This window comes from Toxotes jaculatrix, chromosome 3, assembly GCF_017976425.1.
Source record: "Toxotes jaculatrix isolate fToxJac2 chromosome 3, fToxJac2.pri, whole genome shotgun sequence".
NCBI lineage: Eukaryota > Metazoa > Chordata > Actinopteri > Toxotidae > Toxotes > Toxotes jaculatrix.
In genome coordinates this window covers 9,181,471-9,206,354 of record NC_054396.1, presented here as the reverse complement: position 1 = coordinate 9,206,354, position 24,884 = coordinate 9,181,471, and the positions used below count along the sequence as shown (strand labels likewise).

Here is a 24,884-nt window from a genome sequence, read left to right as displayed (position 1 = left end):
CTTTAACAAATGGCCCCGCTTTCACAAATTACTAATGCACGAATATACAAAGTCTTTGTACCCACAGTGGGTCTGCATGTTGACTTCAGAGCCATTAGGAGTTAATCACAGTTAAACATGACTGGAGGTGTTCCTGACGAGAATCAGGTTCAACAAAGACGTTTTCCATTAGTGGCCAATTAGTAAGAACCAGATGCAACGTGTGTTGCCGAGGAAAGAGATTAGGCCTGCATCCACCTGTCATGACAAATCATTATGCCCTCTTTTCAACCAGCCTCTGGTCCAATAGCCTCAACCAGATGATGGATCTTCTTTTGTAAAGGACAGTAACATGTAGGCACCTGGGAATTTTAAATTACACAAAATGCAACAACTATTTTGTTTTCAATCAACAATGGTAGCGCCAACAAGTTTCTATAGCGGCCCTCAACTAATTTCACACATGAAGTTTGTCTTGTGTTTGTCTTGTGATAAGGAATGTCACTCAGCCTGTGAATACAGTTGTATGATGTTTTTTATGGCTCGGGAAGGAGCTGTCCAAATCTTGACTAAAATGTGATGTTATTAGGGTATGTAATGATAAATGTTGGGAAAAGTAGGATCTGGTGTTTCTGGGACTTGACCAACACTAGGGACAAAAAATATCATGGCTTCTGCAGCTTCAATTTTGAGGCTTCTGTTTTCATAATCTGTCTCGTGTACGGGTCCCAGCTTCGCTGGAATGTCCCTTTAATAGTGCACCTAAGACTCATGGAAGATGTAGTTGCTAAGTGCTAATCACATTTTTGCCTTGGTTGAAATTGTGTTTTTGTCCAATACAGAAGACATATAATATAGCACAACATATAGCCTCTGGTGATTGCAGGTAGGTAATACACACTTTGTATTGATGAATACAAAAACTTAATGGCTAAACAGTCACATTATGTTTTAACTTGAAACTGATAAGTCACGATTATCATTCCTCCCATTGCCTTTAAGGCTTGAGTGCTATGGGATATGTGTAGATAAAGAGAGGAAGGAGAGAGTAAAAAGGACAGAGTGATATTTATGTAACATCAGACTGGGACGCTTTTCAGCTACAGCCACACTATACTCGAGACTGGATCACATTACTTATTCATCCAGTGTTGACTTGCTCCATAAAGTGACACTGCTTTGGTTGTGAACAGAGGGAGTCATGGAAGGGACAGGCACACTCAGACACCAGGAACCAAGTACTCGATTGAAAACCAGCAAACGTTTTGTGACTGGCTTTGGTTTCTTGGCTTATGGACACATCTTAGGAGAAAATGCCTCAGCAAATCTGCCAGCCCCTCTAGGAATTTTGCAGAATATTATCTTGACTTTTCTTTCAAAGTGTCAGTGGGAAAGTGCAGTAACCGGTAAGGTACTGACATTTTTCCAGAGGCACTTGTGGATGTCAGAAATAATGGTGGTCTGGGGTTTCGGCTCCTGTCAGCTCAGTTACTGTTTGGGCCGCTGTCGGACCTGAGGAGACCAGCGATACTGCAGCCAGCTGCCGAAGCCACATTATTCACTTTAACTCCCCCCCCCTCACCCCTCTTTCTCTCCCTGTGTACATTCATGTGCTAATCCAGTGACCCTTTACACTGCCAAAAAAGTAGCCATCTTAACGGGTCAATTGGCCTGTATTGAGTCTTGTAATGTTCTCCTCAAAACAAGTGCCATGGAGATGCGATTATGCCATTTGTTTCCAAAGCAGTTTGCGGTAAAGTACAGGAAATAATTTGAGCTTTTAATTAACTGGGATAACTCAAATAATTACAACATAACAACACTTGAATGGGGCGACATCCTGAAACAAGTTGGTATGGACGAAAATAAACATTTGAACTATTTTAAGGATAATTCAATCTGTTTATTTACAAAGCAGTCTGCGATCCATATGGCACAGAGGCTGCACAACAAAGACTTTTCTGGCTGGAAAGGCGCACAGTAGCCTGACCATTGCGCTACAGGGGGTGGGGTGGGGGACAGAGACCAGCGAGAACACGTCCACAGAGAGAGCTACAGTGCAAGTGCGGCAACTCGGCATTTTCTATCAGGATTGAATAAGTGTCGATTTAAGCGTACCAAATGCTGAAGAATGCGAAACTTTCTTAAAAGGGAGGAGAGTTCAAATTGGGTAGATGGCTTTAAAGTTTAGATCTGAGGCTGTTTCACGAACACAGTAAAGCAGATACATTTGTGTCACATTCGCCTTTCCATTACGCGTTTAAAGCCCAGACACGGATCGTCGGTCGCGCTACGAAAACAGCTCCATAAACAAAAATAAACACGATAAATAATCTGCTGCTTACCTTCTTACGAACCGCGGCTGAGGGCTGAAACCATAGCCCTGACCTCGGTGCTGGTTGTGGTGGAGCAAGTTTTGAAATACGTCTTCCTCATCGCAGAATTTGTCACACAACTCCAACACCACAGCTTTGCCACGAAAACACCCCGCTCTCACCCCTCGCTGTGTGTCTGCACCCCTCTGCTACATCTATCCCCTCCGTTTAAAAGCCTTTTGTCACCCCCCTGTCCTTCGCAAACACGCTCAGGAGCTCTGCAAACGAGCAGCACGCATAGACGAAGAGCCAACTTAAAAGTGCGTGAAGACAGATTCCCCCACTCGCAGTAAGTTACAGATCCAAACCAAGAGCGCAGATTCCACCGAAATGTTTTCAGTCCCAGCCAATAAAGCAGAAACTTCCTCTGGTTGTTACGTTAAACGCCGCCTGAGTGAAGATCCGTGTGGACTTTCGGTGCGTAACAGCTCGAAGCACTGGAGATGCTCCGCTCGCTGCTGACCGAGCCACTAACAGGGCTTTAATCCTTAACCGCTGTCAAGTGCGTACAAATAACACGGCCAATTCCGGTTTGCGCTTTCAAAATAAAAGGGCCGACGTCAAATGTTACGCCACTGAGTACTATGGATTACTTCGTCTACAAGAATTGTACATTATATTATTTTCTACCCCTTAAATCCACATATGTATTTGTGTGGCATATGTTCATGTGTAAATAAAACATCATTTTTAATTTTATTGTTTTAAGCAAATTTAAAAATAGCTTAGCAACTAAACACACTTGATGAAGAAATGAGATGAGTTGAAAGCTCAGGAAAAGACTAAAAAAAGTTGGATTTTCTTTTTTATTAAACTACTCTGACAGACGAATAATGAACTTTCACACTTAATTATAGAGAAATCCACAGCTACTTGATGGAGAAGCTGAGTCTTTTTTTGTCAGATTACTTGTTTGTAGATTCTCCTACTTAACCATGGAAGCAAACAACTGCCTTTGCACACTTGGACTACATAAACATTTATACACACTGGACTGCGTATAAGTGCGGATTGTGTTCTCAATGAAAACATCAGTTTAACTAATGTCATATTCTATTTGGGACAATGACAGTAAGGGGACTATTACTGATTGTTAAAGATCCATAATAGTGATTTAGCATGTTTGAACACATTCACAACAAATCACACACACACACACACACACACACACACACACACACACACATATATATATATATATATATATAATTTATAACCACTTTACAAATCACTCAGATTAGTTTTGGACTTTGAATTTATTCTCTCCCAGGCAGACTATGGCCTCTGTTCACTTCGGTAAAAAGTGAAAATATATTTAAAGCTTTTGTTTGAAGGCAAAGTCACACATTTCCTGTCTTATTCTGGTCTCTCTCTGGTTGGCTTGACAATCACACACACACACACACACACACACACACACACACACTCTTCGCCTCTCTCCTCCCTGCATGCTAATATCCCGGTATGATGTCAGCAAGTCAGCGTCCCAACACTGGTGTAATTAGCAGCGTGAATGGATGGTGTTCTGGCAGGATTTGCATGTGAATTAAACCACTTCCCTGAATCAACGGGCCACTGGCAAGCAGAGAGTGAGGGAGAGAGAGAGAGAGGTGGAGGAGAGGAGCTGCAGGGTGCTGACCTGCTTGGGGAAATGGGGAGGTGAGGCCCTGTAAACAAAACGGTGCTGTTTAACATAAGAAACGGACATTATTGGAGAAAGGACAAAAGGCTTACAGACTCATGAAAATCGACTGAATCAAAAACAAAACTGAAACTCCATGTGCCTATTCTGCCCAGTGCACCCATGGTAAAGATTCACTGACAGAAGATTAAGTATTAATTTACTATGCATTTATTATCACACATTATTATTTATTGTATTACTACAAGTAGAAGAAGCTCTTTTCTCTCCTTTAGTTTTGATCTATGAGAAGCATTTTGCCACTTTGAAAAGTGCAACATAACTGACCAAAGGCTGCTGACCAAAATAGGCTACAGTCAGCCATGAGGAAATTAAAGCAGGGGACTGACTGATATGATCAACACGTGGAGCCAGTTAGCTCTGCTATTAGCAACAATGTAAACAGCACAATTGTTCCCTAACTTGCCACCATCTCAGCTATTTTGGTTCTTAATCTCTCAAACACTTGCTTGGCTATGACCTCCATAATGCTATCCCTCCTGTCTTGTTCCTTCAGTGAGTGATAGGAGTGTTTAAGATTGTCACACTGCTGCTCCTCATTTGGTTATTCGTCTAATGCACAATGCGTCATGATGAAGGGAAAAACGCCCAAAAGGTTTTTGGCAATAAAAGCTTAACAGATTTGTGGAAGATTTCAAAAGGCAACTTGGAGGATGGATCGTATGGAAGTGGGCTAGAGAGTAATTAAGTCAAGATTTGTGTATATTTTTCCCAAAGTGCTCTGCTGCTGCCTGTTGGCCAAGTTTTTTTTCTTTTTTTAAGACAAGTTAAAAAAAAAACATGAGGGAAGGAAAAAAAAAAGCCTGCTTTGAAATTAACGTCTCCAAATTTGCACAAGAAAGACTTTTTTGCTGCTGTTGCTGAAAACAACTGGCAAGTGTGAATGATCTCAACAGTTTTTGAGGACAGCGGTGCAGTCTCTTTTCTCCTTTCAGGAATTGTACCTCAGACTTCCCTGGAGTCAGACTAAAGCTCTGCTTTTCTTTTTTAGTGAAAGCCGTCTTTCTGCCCTGGATTCTCCTCTCACACGTGGCGACTCTCGCTACGTCTCGTACATAAGAACATATAATTGAATCCCCCTTTACAAACACAAGAATATCAATTACAGCTCAGGCTGTACTTATGGCCTATCCACTAGATTTTACAAGGAGCCCTAAGTGACAGTGTCCTGCGCTCGTAGCAACCACAGAATGGGTCAGCTGGTTTGGGGCCAGTCGTCTCCCCCTAATAAGTCATTCCCTTTTCCCCAATAAACTGTTCTTCGACCTGCAGTGAACTGTTTTAAATGCCATTAGAGGACTGAATAAAAGCATTGAGGCCAGCTTGGGGACATACCACAGATAGCATTGCCTTCGTGGACTCCTGGCATGCATAGGGAGCCTCGACTAGGTAATTTTAGACCATGAACCAAACAGGTTTACTCCCTCCCTAAGCATGCATAAGCATATTGAGGCTTTTGTCTCTATCAAAGCACAGGATGAGCGATATTGTAAATACATGTTCCCCCAGGGAATGGGAGTCTATCTGAAGAATGCTAGAAAGTTGGACTGCCTCAAAGGATCTTATCCTACAAGAACATTTTTCACGTCTTACCAGGAAAGGAACTAATTTATATACTGATATCTTCAGAAAAACATTCAAGATAAATCAATGCGTTTATCTCGATTTGAAATGTAGCCAAAATCCCAACATGGCCTCCTCATCTTTATTTCTCATCTGCTTTTTTAGGAACACCAGTCTCCTCTCCTTTCATGTGGCAAATGCTGATGGCTATCACTCTAGAGTCAACACACAAGGCAGCTGGGACTCACCCCAACAGCTGATAGCCAAGACACGTTGGGAGGCAGGGAGGGAGGGAGGGAGGGAGGGAGAGAATGAACTTCCTCTCCCATATACTGTAGCTTTTCTTCCCACTGCTGCATGAGGTTTACCCTAACTGCCCTAAGTGTTTACCCTGCCCAAAATCTGATCTGCCAGCTGGCTGCTTAAATACGTTGCTGCCCCTTAAACAAACTAGAAAGTGCCAGTAAGAAAAGTGCTTATCGAAACATCTAAAGCTGGATTTATGTTTAATGCCAGGGACGAGCAGAAGTCCTGCTGTGGATATCTAGGGTTCAGACTTTGATATATCCTTCAGTGTCAGTTTTCAGCCATTGATCATCCCACCCTCCCAAACACTAAACAGATGTATCGCACAGGATCAGACCATATCATCATATCTTTACTTATCTTTACTCTTCACTTGATTATACAGCGATCAGCCGCAACATTAAAACCAGTGATTGCTTTTAACACTGTGGCTGATTGGTGCATAGTGATGGTGGGCTAAGCACGTATTTACATTAGGTAGCTTCTATTTTGCCATATCTCATTGCTGAATAGGAGATTACGGCTATAAAAGCAATGTGTTTACATTCATTCACGATCTCCACTGTAGCTTCGCTGTAGCAATGCTGCAGTCCCTTAACGCACTATTAATAGGTCTTAACAGCATCTGAAACCTGGGCCCCCTCAACTTTACAGCTCTGGAATTATGGCGGATGTGTCAGATGATTTCTCTAAAAAACACCCACTTCATGGAGATCAGAAATAGAGCAGGATTGAAACTTTAGTTATTGAATAATTAGTTGCATCTCACCTCTCTCTCTCTTTCACCTGCATTTGAGTTTGGACAGTCTGAACAGTCATAAACTCCTGGCTTTAGATATGGTCTGGAGAGACTTTTTGTTTGAATCAGTTGGTTTTATGAATAAAAGGAAACCTGGAACAGAATGGAGTCCTTTTTATGATTTCTGGATTCTGTGCAAGGACACAGACCATTAAATTAAGCAATCAGGGTGTTTAACTCAGCACACTGGAAGTTGTCAACAATTGCAGACAATCCTAAGTTTGGACATCTTTCTACCTTTACTGATTTTACCTGCTGTTGGATGACTTCCTGTACGCTACATTAGGGGTGCAATGATTCATGTGAACACCCACATCCAAGAAAGACGAGGCTGCCAGTTAGTATAAAGGTTCACTGATTTTCCTCAGCCAGCACCGGTCACCGTGTTGGTGGAGACGCCTGACATTCAGTGAGAGCACAGCAGTGTGAAAACACACTGACCTCCCTTCTACCATGACCCATCAGCGCTTTGGGCCCAGCTACTCTGCCCAGAAAGCTGATTTAGTGAGACATAAGACTGGGGGCTCACTGTGGGTCCCCTACCCAAGCACCCCTCTGTACCCATGTTCCCAGCAGATAAGTAGCCATTATTCATCGCGTGTTGAACATTAACTGGATTAATTCTGCATGGGTTGAGGGGTGAAATTGTATTTGTCCAAAGGGAGGGAAATGGCGAGGAAATGAGGAGAGTAGCCAGCCTGGCTGAAATTCTAATTAGCTCTGGGGTTCGTTAGCACACAAACTCTACTCTTGCTGATACAGAGGCCTGGGTAAGCCATTAAGCCACAGAGGGGGAAAACAGAGGGAGACAGCGAGAGAGAAAAAGAGAGAAGGGGGAAAGAGAAAGAGTGTGGACAGACTTTTGACGCGTAAAGGCCCAGGGCATGGAGGTGACCTTGTGGAGTGACTCCTCAAGGGGGCTGGAGCTATTTTTTGCCCCTCCTGGCCCACTTATACAAGGGCTCTTCAGCACAGAGGAAAAACACACTCCAAGCCCTCCACCTCCGTCTATCCATCGGACCATCCATCTCCACTGTAGACAGCACTCTCCAGGGCGACGAGGCTCAATTTCCAGCGTGCTGTGCCCAACAACGGCGGTTTGTCAGTGAGCTTTTCTCAGTCGTACTGTACATGTGGATTCTGATTCAAAACATAACTAGGTCATGCTCTGGTTTGAAAAAAGAAAATGGCAAGGGGAGGAACAGTTGTAGAAAGTATAGAAATACTGTAGTGGACGCAGTGGGATATGAGGAATGGCAAACAAGAGACAATGAAAAATGAGTTTTGATATCATTATTACTCCTGTGTCCGTGCCTCGGAAATATAAAGACATTTGGGAGACGATATTTGCTTTCTGAGTGCTCAAACCTCTTTTAAAAGGTGTTGTGAAGTAACACACAACAATCTCTCATTTCTCTCCCAGCAACGCATAAAGCCACAGCTCTGATGCAGCATGATCTTGTGGCTCCATGAATGAACCACCCACCTCCCAACCTCCCACATTCAGCACCCTGTGGCCATTTCTCTGACTCAACTCTCTCATTCAGCCTCCACTAATGTTCCTCTTCCTCACCTTGTCATCATGACCCAGATGAGTGGTGTGGGTGTCAATACTGATTTGCTGACTCTCTCTCTCACTCTCTCTCTGGGTGTAGGCTTTTGTTTCATTCACTACAATGCTCCATCAACGAAACCTCCTCTGACTTTTATTTCTGGTGCTCCTCTCTATAACAAATCACCTTGCGGCCCTCGTCTGTGGCCACAATCACATGCCGACTGACCAGATGTTCCATCATTAATATTGAATATTAGCATACTCATTAGCCGGACCACAATTGTGGGGTAGCAGCCGCAGTCTTGATATATGATCTCACCATGTATTTTCAGAAGGCCACATAAAGCAAAGTCAACACAAAAGCCTTTATGTGGGGTTTGGGGGTTTGTTCAGCCTGTTCTTTTTAAAGTAGCCAGGTAAAACCAATATTTCCATTTGAGGTGAGAAAGTGCAACAAAAGGAATGTGCACGTGAATGTGCACTTGGAATGCACGGCTCTGGAGAAGGCCTGATGGTCATTAGGATTTTTGGTACTTCTCTGAATTTTAAATCCAGAGATACCATGTGATGAAAATAAAGTAAAAGGAAAGAGAAATTCTGTCAGGCCTGAACAGAGAAACATGAGATAGAAGGTGGAGAATAAGGAGACTGCAAAAGGTCTTCCAAACATGCTGTTTTTGAAAAAAATATTTTAAGTTAAGGTGGTGACGTGCACTCCACTTGCTCCAGAGATCTCCTGTAATGGTTTAAGCTCAAACTTTTAGTTAAATAAACCCCAACGCTCAGCTATGCCAGGTTTAAATATTTAGCTTTAGCGGACTTGTGGGTAGAGCAGCGACAGACAGGATCAGTCCATCAAATAGATCTTGGCCTGGCCCTGCTCAATCCACTCTGGAACAAACTAGAAAAATTTACAGGAACAGGGAGCTGTGCTTATTTAAAACTGGACCATAAGTTTGGTTTGCAATTAGTTATTAGCACAGTTCAGCTGGATGGAAAAAAAAGATATTCTTTCAACATGCTAACTGGACGTCCAACCAGTGTTTACGTGTGTGTGGGGTTTCGGCGCAAAATAATTAATGACAACAAAAATACTTGATTGTGAGTCAGGACTGTCAAAGGGGAATAAACCTTCAGGTTTAATTTGCCCCATTTATACTGCATTTACAGACCAGCTACAAGTAGCAACATGTTTGTGGCAGGAGAAGCAGCACTGGCATTGTTCAAAGCTTGTTAGTCTCTTTTATGAAGAGCATTTAATTTGCTCCTTCAAGTGAAGCTTGAAGGTCAATTTTGCTTCAATGCTCATGCTCGTACAGACGGATCTGTGACCACAAACCCAAAGAGTCTGTTAAATGAATTAGTATGAGGGATTTGGGGTGGATATGGATATGGGACTCGTACAGACATTGCAAACCTAGGAAAATAACATGTTCATTTTGTTAAAACACCCATAATACAGCAGATATTGGAGAAAGGAAGTAAATGACTTGTGATAGAATGAAAGCGGTGATCTCTAGTCATGTGGTAGTCTAAATAATGAACAGATGGATCTGAAAGATGAAATAAGGAGATAAAACTCACATCTGATTTCAGACTAAGCAAAAAAACAGTCACTTAAGCTGACAGACAAGTAAAACCACACAGAACATACTGTGAAAGCCCACAGAGATTCTTTAAAGGTCGGTTTTGATCCAATGGCAGTGTTTTGTCTTGGAATGGTTCCTCACAGTCAGGTTTTGCCGATTCAGTTTTCCCCCCTTGTTACACTGTGTACCCTAACAACGGAGGATGGATGATGAGCAGATATCACACCCCCCCACACACACAGGTAACACACAATGTCCATGTCAATAAGGCCAGTGCAGTCTTCTCCCCACAGGGTCTCAAAGGCCTGTGGAGGTTATGGATTGGAGGAGAAACCGCCATTTCCAAGACGTGACAGACTCGTGGTGTGTTTCATTGCAAGCCGATAAAAACGGTGAAACCACGGCTTTATTGACTGATCGTTGCTGAGAGCTGAGACTGGAGGCAGCAAACACACACACACAAGGACAGGCGAGGCACGGGAGGAGGAATGAGTCACATCGAGCGATCCACACACTCAGCCAAATCCCATTAAACAACTTTTATCAAGCCGAGGTCAAGCTTTGCGAGTGAGCACATCTCAGAGCAAAGACAGACCTTCAATCCATCCCTTCTCATACCTTTTAAAATGTACTTTGGGCTTGTTTTGAATACCAGGTCTGAGCAAACTTCTCCACAAGGTAGCCATATCAAACTCTCTATCTGTCTGGAGATTTTTTTCTTCACCCACTTCATTCCCCACTTACTACAGTCCCCCGTGTTCCCTATTTAAAGCATGGCCCATTAGGAAGCAGTGAAAGAGAGCAGTGCCCCGAGAAAAAACTAAATCACCCCAGCCCACTGCTGTTTATACCAGACCTGGCCCGCTGCTTGAGCCGCTGTTTATTTGAACTGTGAACCTCTGTGTGAGGTGTGTGTGAGTGAGAGAGAGAGAGAGAGAGAGAGAGAGAGAGAGAGAGAGAGAGAGAGAGAGAGAGAGAAAGAGAGAGCATATGTACTGTGGAGGCGAAGGGGGAGGGAATAGTTCCACACAAAACCCAGTGTCTCGCCCTCTGATTTCTTTCACACCTCTCTTAACACGCTTTTCACAGCGTATTTATTCGCCCCGCGGGCTCCTGGCGCTCCTTGGGTTCTCCAGGCCACAGACGGGCCTCTGTGTAGCCCCGGTCAAGGCACAGAGAAGCCGAAAACAGACCCCCCCCCCCCCCACACACCCCAAGGTGCTCCAGACATAATAATGTCCTTCTGCCGACCCACATGACATCACAGCCTGGTTCTCACACATTCACATATGCTCACACACACACACTCACACACACTTTCACACAGAAAACATGCTACGTAGTAATCATACACGTATTTGAGAAAGAATGCATGCAATTGTATGCATGAGTATATAGAGCTTTCCATTCACAGCAGGCTGTAAGATGAGTTTTAACCCACCCCCTGCCACCATCAAAACACACACACACACACACACACACACACACACACACACACACACAGAGGAACAGTAAGGTTAGTGTGGGATTGATTCAAACTGTCCAAGTCAGGAGCAAAGGATAAGAAGACCTGAGCATCAATGAAGCCACTGTTTTTAAGGTGCAGACTAACTGGAAGAGTGACGAGGAATATGAAAGGCTGCCAAGTATTCAGAGATGAGAACAAGTATACACACTGAGGAGACACACATACACACACACATGAAATAAGAGCACTTAATGTACACAAACATACAAACACACATCCACAGAGAGCTGGGCTTACGTAAATGCTGACTGAAAATGCTGAGACACTCTGCGTGTACCTATTGCTGATATTTTTTAAGAGACAAGCTGTTGCTCTGTCAGCTCCATTTAAGTGTGGGTGGCTCTGAAATAGCAGCACAGGCGTCAGCGGCCATAAACACGCCACTGAGTCTTATGATCAAACTATCAAACTCACAATAAATATGATATAACATCGTTTTTTTTTTTCATCAGATTCCAGTGTGTGTGAGGCACAAACTTGTAGAAGACCACAGGAGAAGGGAAGAAAAGTAGCAGCCAAAACCTGGTTTGAGTTTAAAGGATGGCAACTACACAAACATCAGCATCGGTTCCCTAAAGAGTATTCACACATGCTTAAGAATGACCAATCCAAAGATACTTTAAATCACTGACTTGAAGCGATTTAATGAAAAAAATAGAAAAACAAGAAAAAAGATCTTGCAGCTGCTCCCTGAAGCATGGAACAGCAATTCACAGTGAATGGTTCTGCTCGCCTCTGTTGCTGTGCTCCACATGTGTCGCTGACAACAGAGAGAAAGAGCAAACACATGATGCTGCACAGTCACGCACTGGACATACATGTGCCAAAAAAGCACGTCTGACACCCTCCCTGACAAATAAACACACACATGCTCACACACACCACACACACACACACACACACACACACACACACACACACACACACACACACACACACACACACACACACACACACACACACACACTCATGTCGACAGTCACATCACTGTCTTAACAAGGTACTGCTTTCTGAGAAATTCATGTGAACCCATCAGCTATGGGTAGCACAACAGAGAATGACATACTAATCTGTGAAAAGGCACTGTTGATATCCACCATGTCTAATCACATCACAGCACTGCAGCTCAAGTATGTTTGGTGCCTGTTCTGGCTCCACTCTGGTATCTGGGGCAGCGTGCAGCCAGAAGAGTAAACTCTGGACAGGAAAGGCTTTTCTGTGCGTGTGTGTGTGTGTGTGTGTGTGTGTGTGTGTGTGTGTGTGTGTGTGTGTGTGTGTGTGTGTGTGTGTGTGTGTGTGTGTCAGTGTGTGTGTCAGTGAGTGTGTATATCTGCATGCCAAGACTGTGCCAGCCACAAGACTGATGCTGGCGTCAGAGTGAATCACACTCAGTCTGCTATTCCTTCCCTGCAGCACACCGAGAGGTTAGCTGAGAGAGAGACAAAGACAGGCAGATCATAAAAACAGATCATAAAAGCAACATCAATGGGTGATAGACCGGGCAAGAGAGGGAAACATAAAAGGGAGTGTGAAAAGCAGGAGGGCTTGTGAGACAACGCCTGAGAGGGAAGCACAATGAAGAAGGAAAAAAAAGCACATGACAGGGAGGGATGTTATCACCAAGCCCATCCATCTGCAGCCAAGCTACATGCCAATACATTCATGTAATCTTTGGATCTGACCTATGGATTTGTCTAATTGCTGGTTCACATCCCATTGTATGCAAACCTCCCAGAAGCATATGAGTATCTTGCATAGGTAGATTCCCTATTGGTCTTATACTGACACATTATATAATCTGCTGCAATGGAATCAGCCAATAAATAGGCGGAATTTCAGAAAATCCCAGTCAGTTTCCTGTGGACATCAGTTAAGGTCCAATCACACCCGTATTTAAAACAAAAACAGAAGACATATGGTTTGAAGACATTTATAAGACAGATTATCATTTCGCCTTATTATTGACAGGTGTAGAGTCACAGACTTGGACACTAAAATAAAATGGCTGACTGTAAATAAAGTCTACTAATAGGGAGTGATTGCCTAATATTGGCATGTTCCTTGCTGGCTAGTGTTTCAGTGGTTGGCTGCCAGCTGCAGTGGTTCAGTAGCAGTCCTCATGTCACCAAGCTTCTAGCAATGCCGATTTCACAAGGGTGCGTTCGCTCTGATACTTTCTGATGTGACTGGGCCTCTGTTACTCTGAGTCTTCAGTCAATATGACCAACAGCAGGTACCCAGGCTCAAAGCTGACCCCTTAACAAGGAGGCCCAGAGAAAACCTGGCACTGATCGCTATTGATCATGAGCCTGTTTGAATTTAGCTGCTGTGGCTGACCCTGCTTGTCCGTTTGATCCTGCACTGATCCCTCCTCAGTGCACGGCTTCACCATCGTGAACCCTATTGATTACACATACAAATCAATAATCTGAGTATTTCAACTGATCCTATTGAGACAGACTTTCATTTTCACAAACACTATCTAATCAATACACTGTGAGTCAGCAGGGTTTAGTGAGAATAATCACAAACTTCCCTGGATCTTATTGGAAAATGAATAGATAGATGTGCAGACATAAACAATAGGGCATAAAAATGTCTCCTATGTTGGGAAGCGGATATGAGAGAGTGCAATTTTTGATGACATAGCACAGATCTCGGGGTGTAGACAGCACATCCCGAACAACACATGAACCCCTTTGCATCTGGGACACATTTAGTACCCATGTGCAATTTATTACATATTTCTGGAAACAAAGCCACACTCAAGTCTGTAATCTGTTGATGGGAGTTTATTCCTGTTGTTCATGTTTGGTCTGTTGTGACTTCATCGTGGTAAGCAAAGTTTTCTGAGAGGAGCTGACAAAGAATGACTGAGGGGGTTAAGGAGGAGGAGGGGGGCAGGGAAGCTGTATAAAGAAGTGGAGACACTTTACTTACTTGATGAGAAATCTACTAAGTAAAACACAATCCAACAAAGTCAGCGCAGCTCCTCCATTGTCAGGCTCTTCACACTCCCAGAATTCTCAGCTGTAAATGACTGTTTTAGAGCAGAAGAGTGAAATTCATCACCCCCGTGGTCGGCAGGCTGGGTAAACTTTAGAGATCCTGTGTCGGCCTGCAAACTCTGATCATCAACTTGAGAAGTCCTGGCTAACTTGGCAGTGACGTGGCTGCGGCGTGCAGCACTGCACTAACCTTCAGCAGGAGGGAAATAATGAGTTTAAAGTGCTGAAAGATGGTTAATAGCCAGACTAGTTTGACATTTCAAAAGACTAGCTTGACATTTTAGAAAATCCACTTATTACACACCTTACTCTTGTCAAGTAAGGTGGCAGGGGGTTAGGGTTAGCATGTCTCCCAAAATGTCAAACTATCCCTTTAACTCCAAAAACTGTTACGCTGCACATAATTTAATACATATTAAAAAAACAGCATTCCTTTACTTATTCTACTGATTTCAGATCTCTAATACTAGAATAATATGATATTACTTTTCCATTACACCACCACAATTGGAGAAAATTGATGTTCAGCCTTTTTGGTGAATAAATGCCAAGAAGTGGGAACGCTTCCATGAGGATATTTTCTTTTTCTTTTTGGCTATTTTATGCTAGATAAAAGTAAGGAAAACAACGAATGCTTTGGACAAAAAAGGGTAGTGGGGTGGTGGGATTTCTAATGTAGAATTTATGAAGATATTATGCACAAAAACCGCATCAGTAATTCATTATGCTCCTCTGCAGGAAAAATGTTATTATTTTCTTTCCACATTAAATCCTAATTGGCAGCATGCAAACCAACAAAGACATAAGGATATGGCCTCAATAAAGCTAGTTAACATGAAGCTTTAAGATGTCCCACACAGCCCCTGTCTAAACCTCAGCGCAAACCTCACTCAGCCTCTGTTTAGAGTCAGCACCCTAATGGAGGCTCGCTACCGTGTCCAGTGGCTTTCTAGGTCAAATGCTAAGCATCTGAGTGGCGGTGAGGCTACTGGCCAAGCAGCCACTTGTTAGGTCTGTGGGGTTAGACAGCCACATCTGGTCTGCCTGCACCCACTTAGAGCTCCACCGTGGTCTACTGTTCAGCCAAACCTCAGAGGTCGGGGACACGACCAGGGACTAGGTGTGTGTATTTCAGTGTGTGTGTGTGTGTCAGTGTGTGTATACCCCTAACTCTACCATACAGTATATCCTACAGTAAACTTGAAGCAGATGTGCTCTGCCCTAAATAAAAAAATTAGCTTTTCCTTCCAATGCCAGATTAAAGATTGCCACTTCTGTCTTTCTTTTGGAAGGACTTGGATTAATGTGGGCTGGGTCGAGGTAAAGGAGAATAAGTGGAGCAAGCTGAGATTGATTTAGAAATGGAGGCCAAATAGCTGAAACTCTGCCATACTCATCAAGGTGAGACATTTCTGGTCCTGTCCTTAAGCAAACCACTTTGTCACAATGCAAACGCCAGAATCTGAGATCATAAATATTATTTAATGAAAGAAACCAGCAAGAAATAGCTTCATGTGACACATTCAAATGTGAACGTTATGACAAAGAGCCATCATATCTGCAATAAAAACCTGCAGCTTAAATCAGAAGCTGACTCTGATCAGTGCTGATGATAATTAGCCTGTGTGGTTATGTCTGTGTGTTCAAGTGATTCGTCCATTACCTGGGTGCTATATGACACAGCCGCAGTTACAGTAAGAGCCCGGTGACTGCATCATGGTGAAGACAGTATGAGTCACTGTGTTTTTGTCACCCTCAAACACTAATGGCAAAGATACAGGATCTGAAACATACTGCATACAAATGTGTGTATATACTTTTTAACTGATTATGTTTGTTACACACACATAACTGTAGACATTATGGTGACCAAAGAAAACAACCCCAGCAACTGACAAAGAGCCGGGCTGACAGACCAACATGTGACACCTGAGGTATATATATTGTTTTATTCTAAAAATAATTAAACACATTAAAATGAACCCGAGGCAGAAGTGTGACAGTCATGGGACATATTGGACAAACCAGAAAGAATGATTATACTGTGTCCCAATTCCAGACTACAGGCAAATTTTATACAGTGTGTGCTATGCTCATTGACACAGTTTTTCCAACTAATATACAAAAAACTTTTATATAAGTTCTAGCTATCAAACAGCAATCATTGCCACAGCAATTTCACAAAAGAAAGAAAAAGATTACATTATTTATTGCTTTTTTTTTCTTGTTTTCCAAAAAACTTTCTGTTCTCACTGCAATCAGTAATTTATTTATTTCAGGTTTTATTTTTTGTTTTGTTTTGTTTTGTGTGTTTTGTGTGTGTTGTGTTTTATTATGCATACTGACTTTTTTTAGCTCACTTTTTGTCACTTTGTTGGTATAAACACACTACATACTCCAGACAGACTGATAAATAGACTGGGCCAGTAGAAGCTTATGGCAGATATATTGAAATTTGTGTATATGTCAGATGATGGGTCACATAAAAATTGCAGTCCAGAAATGGCAATGATAATCTGAAGTTCATTTAGAAGCAGTGTCACCATTAACGGCTGGATATACTCAGACACGGACATGCTGATACACGTTTGTTGGACATGGGAAAACATGAACATAATGTGCACTTAGCCTTCGTATGTGAAACAGAATTGGGACACAGCTTTAGTCATCTGGGTGAAGGTAGCAGAGGTATTGCAACAACAACAACAAAAAAAAAAGAAATTGTGTGCTACCACAAAAAAATTAATAGCACAAAAATGCAGATGTGAGTATAATGCTAGTTTTAGCAATCGGTACTTTACTGATGCTTTGCTGCAGTACATTTAGATACCACTCAGCACATACAGTGTCTGAATTGCACTTTACTGGTGTGTTGCCATGTTCAACGCACCATGTTCAAAGCTGACAACAACAACAACAACAACATGGAAACAAACTGTACAGAACAACAGGCTAAAGGCCAGGATTACTGTGAGGAATCAGGGATATGTTTAGAATGACAGAGATGCGGCGACCAGAACTGGACTATGTCGCTGCACAGATTGTGAACAATTAAGTCAGGAAAGCAGGCAGCTGCTGATGTGTCATATCTTGACAGACATGAAATCTGGCATTGGGAAATACATAAGTATGGCATGTGCTGTTGTGTGGACCCTGCTAAATTCAACAAAACAGCTAATGGGAAGGATGCAAAAAATGTTGGCGGTGAAGGACAACGCTTCTATGAGCAGCACTGTTTGACACAGCGGGGTATTGGATTGTAATAATGTCGGTTCTGGTTTTGGTTTCTGACTTTGAAGTGCAAGGCTGTATGATCTAAACAAGCTCCAGGTGGTTGCCTCTTTGTTTGGTGCGGGAATGTGACAGATTTGGGTTAAATAAGATGCTCGGAGAGGAGATACATGTGCATGTTTGTGCCTGCAGGTGCACATGAGAAAAATGGCCTCGGTGTGAGTGGATATGTGAGAATTGCGAGGGGCGAGAGACAGATAAATGAAGTCACACAGTCGAGATAAATAGAGGACAAGAAGCATAGAATCACATCCCCATGGCTCCATCTACATCTTTCATTACCCAAGACCACCCGCCTGCTGCACAGCAGCACACATACATGCACATACACACACACAGATAAACACATCTATACACATAAGAAGAGATGGAGAAGGAGGGAGGGAGAACATAATCGCTCACAAATGGAGGGAAGCTTTTCTGTCACAAAACACTCCAGCCGCTCCAGTGAGAGAAGCAACAAGTGTACTTCATATATCGACTTGTAACCAAACATGAAAGCTGTGTTCTGTGGGAGTCTTGCAGGGGGTTCAACCAGGGTGTCGTGTTTGTTCCTTACAACATTGATTTCCTCTGCTGGAGCTGCACGTCTCCACTACAGTTTTCCTCCAGTGACTTTGGAACAGATAACTGACAGATTAAATGGGGACCTCTGAGTACACGATTGTGTGTTTTGTGTGTGAATTAGGATTGGGCCGCGGTGTACCAGATACCAGAGCATCTAACTGTATTCTACAGATTAATTAATAGCATGAATCTGTTCCCTATTATCTCTGTATGCTTGTAGATGGGGGTCCACAGCCACATGCAGAGCTGTGTGGGGGTTGCGGTTTGCTCTGATTACATCAGAGCCTGAGCCACGAGGGATCATTTTAATGACCAAAAAATAAATCTCCAACAAATATCTCCATGGTGCCCCTATAGCCTGCAGCTACAACCTCTTGCAGATCAGCAAGCTGCAAAATAAAAAATAAGTAAAACACAGTGACTACTTCTCATACACATTCATCTTTTTCTTGCTGAGCCAGTCACATACATATGCACACATACACACAGTGCATCAACAAAGTGTCTCCTTCAAGGGTGTGTGTGTGTGTGTGTGAATATAGAGGAAGGGGGGTTGTCAGAAAGCAACAAGTTGGAGGTCATTGTCCAACTTCAAAGGAACCACCCATCCCCCCAAAACCTTTCTGACTTTACATGCTGTTTTACAACACAGAGGCAGACAGACACTGTTGAATTTCTGGCAGTGTGTGTGTGTTTCAGGGCTATGGTCTTCCGTGGATCGGACGTAGACACCGGCTTGGATGGAGAGATTGGTGGACCAAAGGATGGAAGGAAGGATGGGCAGAAGAGGAGGAGGGGGAAACCAAACTTTCTCCACTAACTAACATTGACCTGGTGCAAACAGTGGGGCCCTTCTTGGACTTCTGGGTGGGGGGCTAGAGTTTAAGGGCAGTGACCGCTTTTGCACCTCGATGTCACCAGTTCACACATGTGTGTGTTTGTGTGTGAGGTACAACTATACAAGAACTGTGCAACCGTGAGAAAATGCAGATGGAAAGAGACGGAAGAAGGAAAAGGATAAAAGTGATAGAGAGGCCACATTCTGAGTTTTATTTTTAAAAAGAAATCGCACTGTTCTGTCACAAAGTGGTGGGCATATAAAGATAAGAGCCTTCCAGTGCGAGGGCTGGGGCTATCTTATCTGCAGTTTGGGCTTTGTTAGAGACTGTGGGAACATTCAGGGGTGGTCTGAAAATCTTGGTTTTTCCGAAGAGTGAAATCTGCAGTCTGAGATGTAATAATTGGGCTCACAGTACAACGCTGAGGGCTACAGGTCACTGATAGGCTATGCTGCTAGCCTGCTGGGAGCAAATTCATATACAATGTGCCTTTACAAACAAACAAATTATGTACATATAACATACCAGAACTAAATCCCTGCAACATTTTTTTTCTCACTCACACACACTCAATCTGTACAGACCAAATGCCACCACATGGCAATAACAATGACCCGACTCTCCACAAACCCACAAACATACACACAAACAGATTTGGTTTGAAAGTCATCCCAACATTTCCCTCACTGGCGATGAATTCAGCAAAAGGTTAACGTGTTAGTGTGCTGAATGCATTCATATGTCCTTTGTCTGCATGTTTGTGCGTGTGTGTGGATGTGTAACTTTGCTTGGCCCTGCAGTACCATAGCAAGGTCTGTGCTAAGCATTTATGAGCTAATTAAGGTCTGGCCAGGACTGGCAGGCTGGTGATAAGGCCTGTCTCCGGCCCTCTCATTAATGTTACACGCTCCGCTGGGGTTCCACACACACACACACAGACACACAGACACACAGACACACACACACACACACACACACACAGACACACACACACACACACACACATATATATACACACACAAACACATAGGAAAAATCTGTCCTGAAAAAACAACAGTGGCAGCACTATTCACTCATTATTAAACAGGCTTCCAGTCTGATTCTTCACTGACTGGGAATTCTTAATAAGTGACGGAAACTGAATAAGGAAATTAAAAGGAAGCGATAGTGTTGCATTAGTGTGTCACGGATAAACTAATAACGCTAAACCAGAGGTTAAGTTCTGTAATGTGAGAGCAATATAGAGCGTGGTTTCCCCCTTATTACTCTCTATTCCTGTGTAGTTGTGGAAACAATAATAACTGTAGTAACACAATCTACACACAGGAGGTTACAGAGGCAATATTACTATTAAAAACGGTTTCACGCACAAACACACACATTTTTCTTCAGCTACATCCACAAGCATCTTCCTCCGTTTCTCTTCAAGTCAGTCTCTCCTCATCTTCCCTCCACTAAACTAGATCATTTTCTCTCTTCTGCTCCACATTCCTTTGTATTTGATCACGGCTGATGTTTATCTCTCATTCCCTCTTTCTGCCTCACAAATCAAACACAACCCAACAAGCAAACTCTCATTGTGAAAGCGACATGACAAAACCTCAACAATTCGCTGTGACGACAGCAAATGGTATGTTTATAAGTGTGTGTGTGTGTGCATATGTGTGTGTTTTATCCTTCTGTGGCCTTTCTTTCTGTATAGATTTGGCGAAACACAGCAGAAGGAGACATGGATCACAGACTGCCGGGAATTAATCTCTAAACCATTAGCAGCTAAATTACAGAAAGACTGAAAAAAAGTCATCAAGAAAGAAAGCAAAAAGGAGAGAAAGGAGGAAAGAAACCCTGAAGATGAGGATATGTGGCAGGAAAAAGAGCAGCTTGCAGCATGTAGGCTGGTTTGCTGGAAAGATGACTTGTTTGGAGCAAGACCAATCTACAGGCTGTCTGTCTGTATGAAGCTGAGCCAAAGTACACACACACACAACACACACACACACACACACACACACACACACACACACATCCCAGCAGCACTCCAGTGACCTCCACCACCCTGAACATGATAAGCCAGGCCACGCTCTACTTCTAACTGTGTGTGCGTCTTTGTGTATTTATTGAGCAAGGGAGAGTGTGTGAGAGGAAACACACAAGCCAAAGAGTGCGTGTTTATGCGTTAAAATTCATTTGTGAGTGTGTGTGAGTTAGCACATACTTTGCATGTGATGTACATTAGGTTACGCAGGAGAGAAGCTCCTGCAGATGCACTGGCCACAGTGGAGCAGGAGCCAGCCAAACTCCAGTATACTGCCCTACTTACAATCAGGTCTTCTGTATACAGCCAGATAAAACGAGTTAAAGTCCCTATAATCAATCTTCTTATAATAACGATAGATCAAATGACTATGTGTAATGTGAAAAAGGTTGCTTGTAATAATGCACCAAAAGAAAATCCTCACCTGACTTTTCAGTTCCCCTCAGATCAAAAGAGCTTTACAGTCTTTTTAAGCTCATGCTTTACATTTGCAGCCACAGCAGAGACCGTTTTCAGCTCCAAGCTACCTACCCAACATCAAACAAAGTTAGTGGTTAACTAACTAGCTAGTGGTGCATTTAGCAGCTAAAGAGTCAAATATTGCCTCTGGAGTTGGTGGAGACTCAAACAGAGCTAACGAGAGTGAATTCTCCAAATAAACTCCAAATAAATGCTAATGCTGCTCCTTATCTGTGAAAGGTATAAACAGACAATTATTTGCTAACACATGCACCATATCAGCTCAGGATCATTTAAGGAAAATAATTTGCCACAAGGTGATGTGATGAAGTCCTTGTTGTGATCACAGGTTATTTTTCGTTGGCCCTCAAGAGGCCAAAATAATCAGAACCATTTCAGCAGCTTTGCTAATCCGTACCAGTGATGAATTTATTTTATTTTATTTTATATTTATTTTATTTGTGAATTTATTTTTAAATTATTATGATTATGGTTGTCATTATTATTATTATTATTATGTTTTTTTAATTCTTAGAAACTCACATTTGTGTTTTGTTTTTTAAAAAATACATAACAGGAAGTTGATTCTCAGAAAAAAAATAGGAGAAGAGCAGCATATTTGAGCTTGTTTATTGTTGTTTTCAGTGCTGATGTCTTTGTATTTGCATGTATTCTAACACACTTGAGAAAACCAGTCACACATACATGTGTCACACTGGTAACATGTATGGTCAAGAAATCAGTTCCAGGGTTTCTAGGGTTTCTGCAGAAAGCATGGATGAATCTGATTTCTTAAATGCATATAAATGCAGAGAGTGGCATGAAGGTGAATGCACTCTAGGAGCTGCTGTTTATAGGATACAGGGGAATGAGGTCATTCCACAGAGGCAACACATTCGCAGTATTCGCCTGTATTCAACTGTACTAGCTCTGTGCCAGCTCAATATGTGGCTGTCGGTAGGGGCTGACTGCTTAGCCTGTGTAAATCCAGCCTACAGCTTTCTTGACAGAATCATCCAAACAACTTCACACTCTGGACTTACCTGGGTTCTGAGCAATACACCTGCCATAACATAGTTGGGTCCCTGAAATCTTGCCCTTCAAATGACTTGGTTTGCAAGTGGAAAGCACAGTAAATACACAATGAAAGGTTTGTTTTCAGCTGACCCCAGAGGCCTCCATACAATGTCACAGAAATAGCACCACTCATCACTCTGTGTTGGCTGATCTGCTGTGCTATAACAGTGTCTGGATAACGACATAGAAAGTATTTTCACAGTTGAGTTCTGCCCCTCTTAAAACCCTGGCATATGCTCAGTGTAAATTATACAGGTGTTGCACTTTCCTTGTAGTGTAGTTTCGCCTTTACAACACACAGTTGTTGTAATCAATCACATTTGTTACATTGATGTGTTGCCACAGCCCTAATTGGCTGTCATTTCATGTTTCTCTTTGCATGTTTCTCGAGTACCACTCATCCAAAAAACTTCACAGTCGACACTGCACTTCCTTGGGTCCTCAATAATATGCATGTGAAGTCTGAAGTTGATCGGATGAGTTGTCAAGAAAATCAAATGACAGACAGTAAGATAGAAAGACAGAGATTCCTCCATTTATAGTCAGATTCTCTAACTATAACCTATGATTTCTTGATATGCGATATACATTATTTATGATACGCAACCATCCACTGATCCTGTGCCTGCATACAGTACTGTATAGGGGCCCAGACAGCTTGACAAGCAGCTTCCACCTTACCAGGTTGGCATAGTGGGTAGGTGGCAAGGGGGCTAGATGAGGTGTCAGGGGATGGTGTGCTCTGAAACCTGTTCCAACTGGTGATGTGTTACTGGGCAGCAGCCTGCCTGTGGGTCCATATGGCTTTCTACACCAACACCACAAGTGCCCGAGGGGATGTCACTACATGAGTGTCACATCTACGACACATCGAGAGGGTTGTCATTCTGATACTGGACATCCAGTCCAAGACACACCTGACAGTTATTGCCCGATGTTCACAGTGTGAAAGCCTTTAACTCCAACAAGGGTTTGTCTGCAGACAAAATTATTTTTGAGCTGATAAATTACATGCAGTTCCTAAACAAGTGGTGTCCGTGGCGCACACATAAGTACATTTAGGACGCATACAGTGTGTGTGCCTTACAACATGAGAACAGACAGAGAAGAGATTCTGTGGATAGTCATGCGCAAAGCGAGGAGAATAAGAGAGCGATCCAACGTCCCTGTCCTACTTTCCACCACAGTTCTCCTTCTCTCTCCCAGCTCCAGTCTTTTGGGAGGGATCTGTGAAAAACTGCCTGTCAGCAAAGTTCGGGCTATACTGTGCATCCACGGCTGTTTCCCCCTAATCCAAAGCTTCCCCTCTGCAACACTGTCAATGGAGGGGAGCAGAAATCCATGTTACACTCCAGATACTGATTCACAGGATTTACAGGTTGGTACAAAACAGCATCTGAATCAATTACCAATCACTTATATATGTACATCACAGTACAAAAATCTATCATAAAAGATTAAATTAATTGATAACTTTCAGAAGAAGAGATAGTAACTCTTCTCCAGGAAGGTGTGTGTCAGTGTATCATCATTACATTTTTGGGGTGAGTTCAAGGTTTCAACCGTCGACATCTAGATACGAGCATTGCACAATCAAGGGGGCAGGCAACCACATGCAGAGACGCTGATAGAAAAGGACACGTTCAGATTCCTCTGAACTGCATCTACACTTCGTTGACGTTAAGCTACGCGGGGATATTTGCAGCTGAAAAAAGTGTGAATCTTTCTTGAAATGTTTTGTTTCTAAGTGAATGACAGTTGTTGTTTACTCAAAGTGTCAAGAGGTCAAGAGTTTTTAATAGTTTTACATTGAACATGTACACAAATCCACACATACTTAGGTCATACAAACATTCTTTGCTCATCTATTGGATGATCACTGACTGACACTACTGTTTGGATTTTTCATTTGGACCATATCGCTGTGGTTTGGACTAAGTACTGCCAGCAGACATCTTAGCCAGCCAGATGTCTGCACCTCTGAGAATGCATCAAGATTTGCTTTGGATTCTGCCTGCAGGACTATTGCAGGTCCATTCACTCACATATACTATATGTACACCATAGTTTGAATCTGTCTATCTGCTGAATACGTCTTACTTGCATTTCATGTTTGTGTGGAGACATTGTCTTCATGGTAGGTCTCTGCTGATCTGTTCAGTGTTGACGATGAAGACATGTCTGGTCATATGCGAGTGAGAATAGGAGGCAC

The 24,884-nt window shown here is 42.7% G+C and overlaps 1 protein-coding gene across 2 annotated transcripts in view; it reads right to left on the bottom strand.

Annotated features, from left to right (window-relative positions):
- The window catches only part of prickle2b (prickle homolog 2b), an 86,238-nt gene that overhangs the window by 16,953 nt on the left and 44,401 nt on the right, over positions 1–24,884 (bottom strand). Inside the window, exon 1 of one of the 2 annotated variants that reach the window (XM_041033684.1) lies at positions 2,325–2,805. The exons of the other annotated variant lie outside the window; for it this stretch is intronic. The gene's annotated coding sequence lies outside the window, so the exon portion shown is untranslated. Of the gene's footprint in view, positions 1–2,324; positions 2,806–24,884 lie in introns of those variants that run through there. 2 annotated transcript variants of the gene reach the window in all.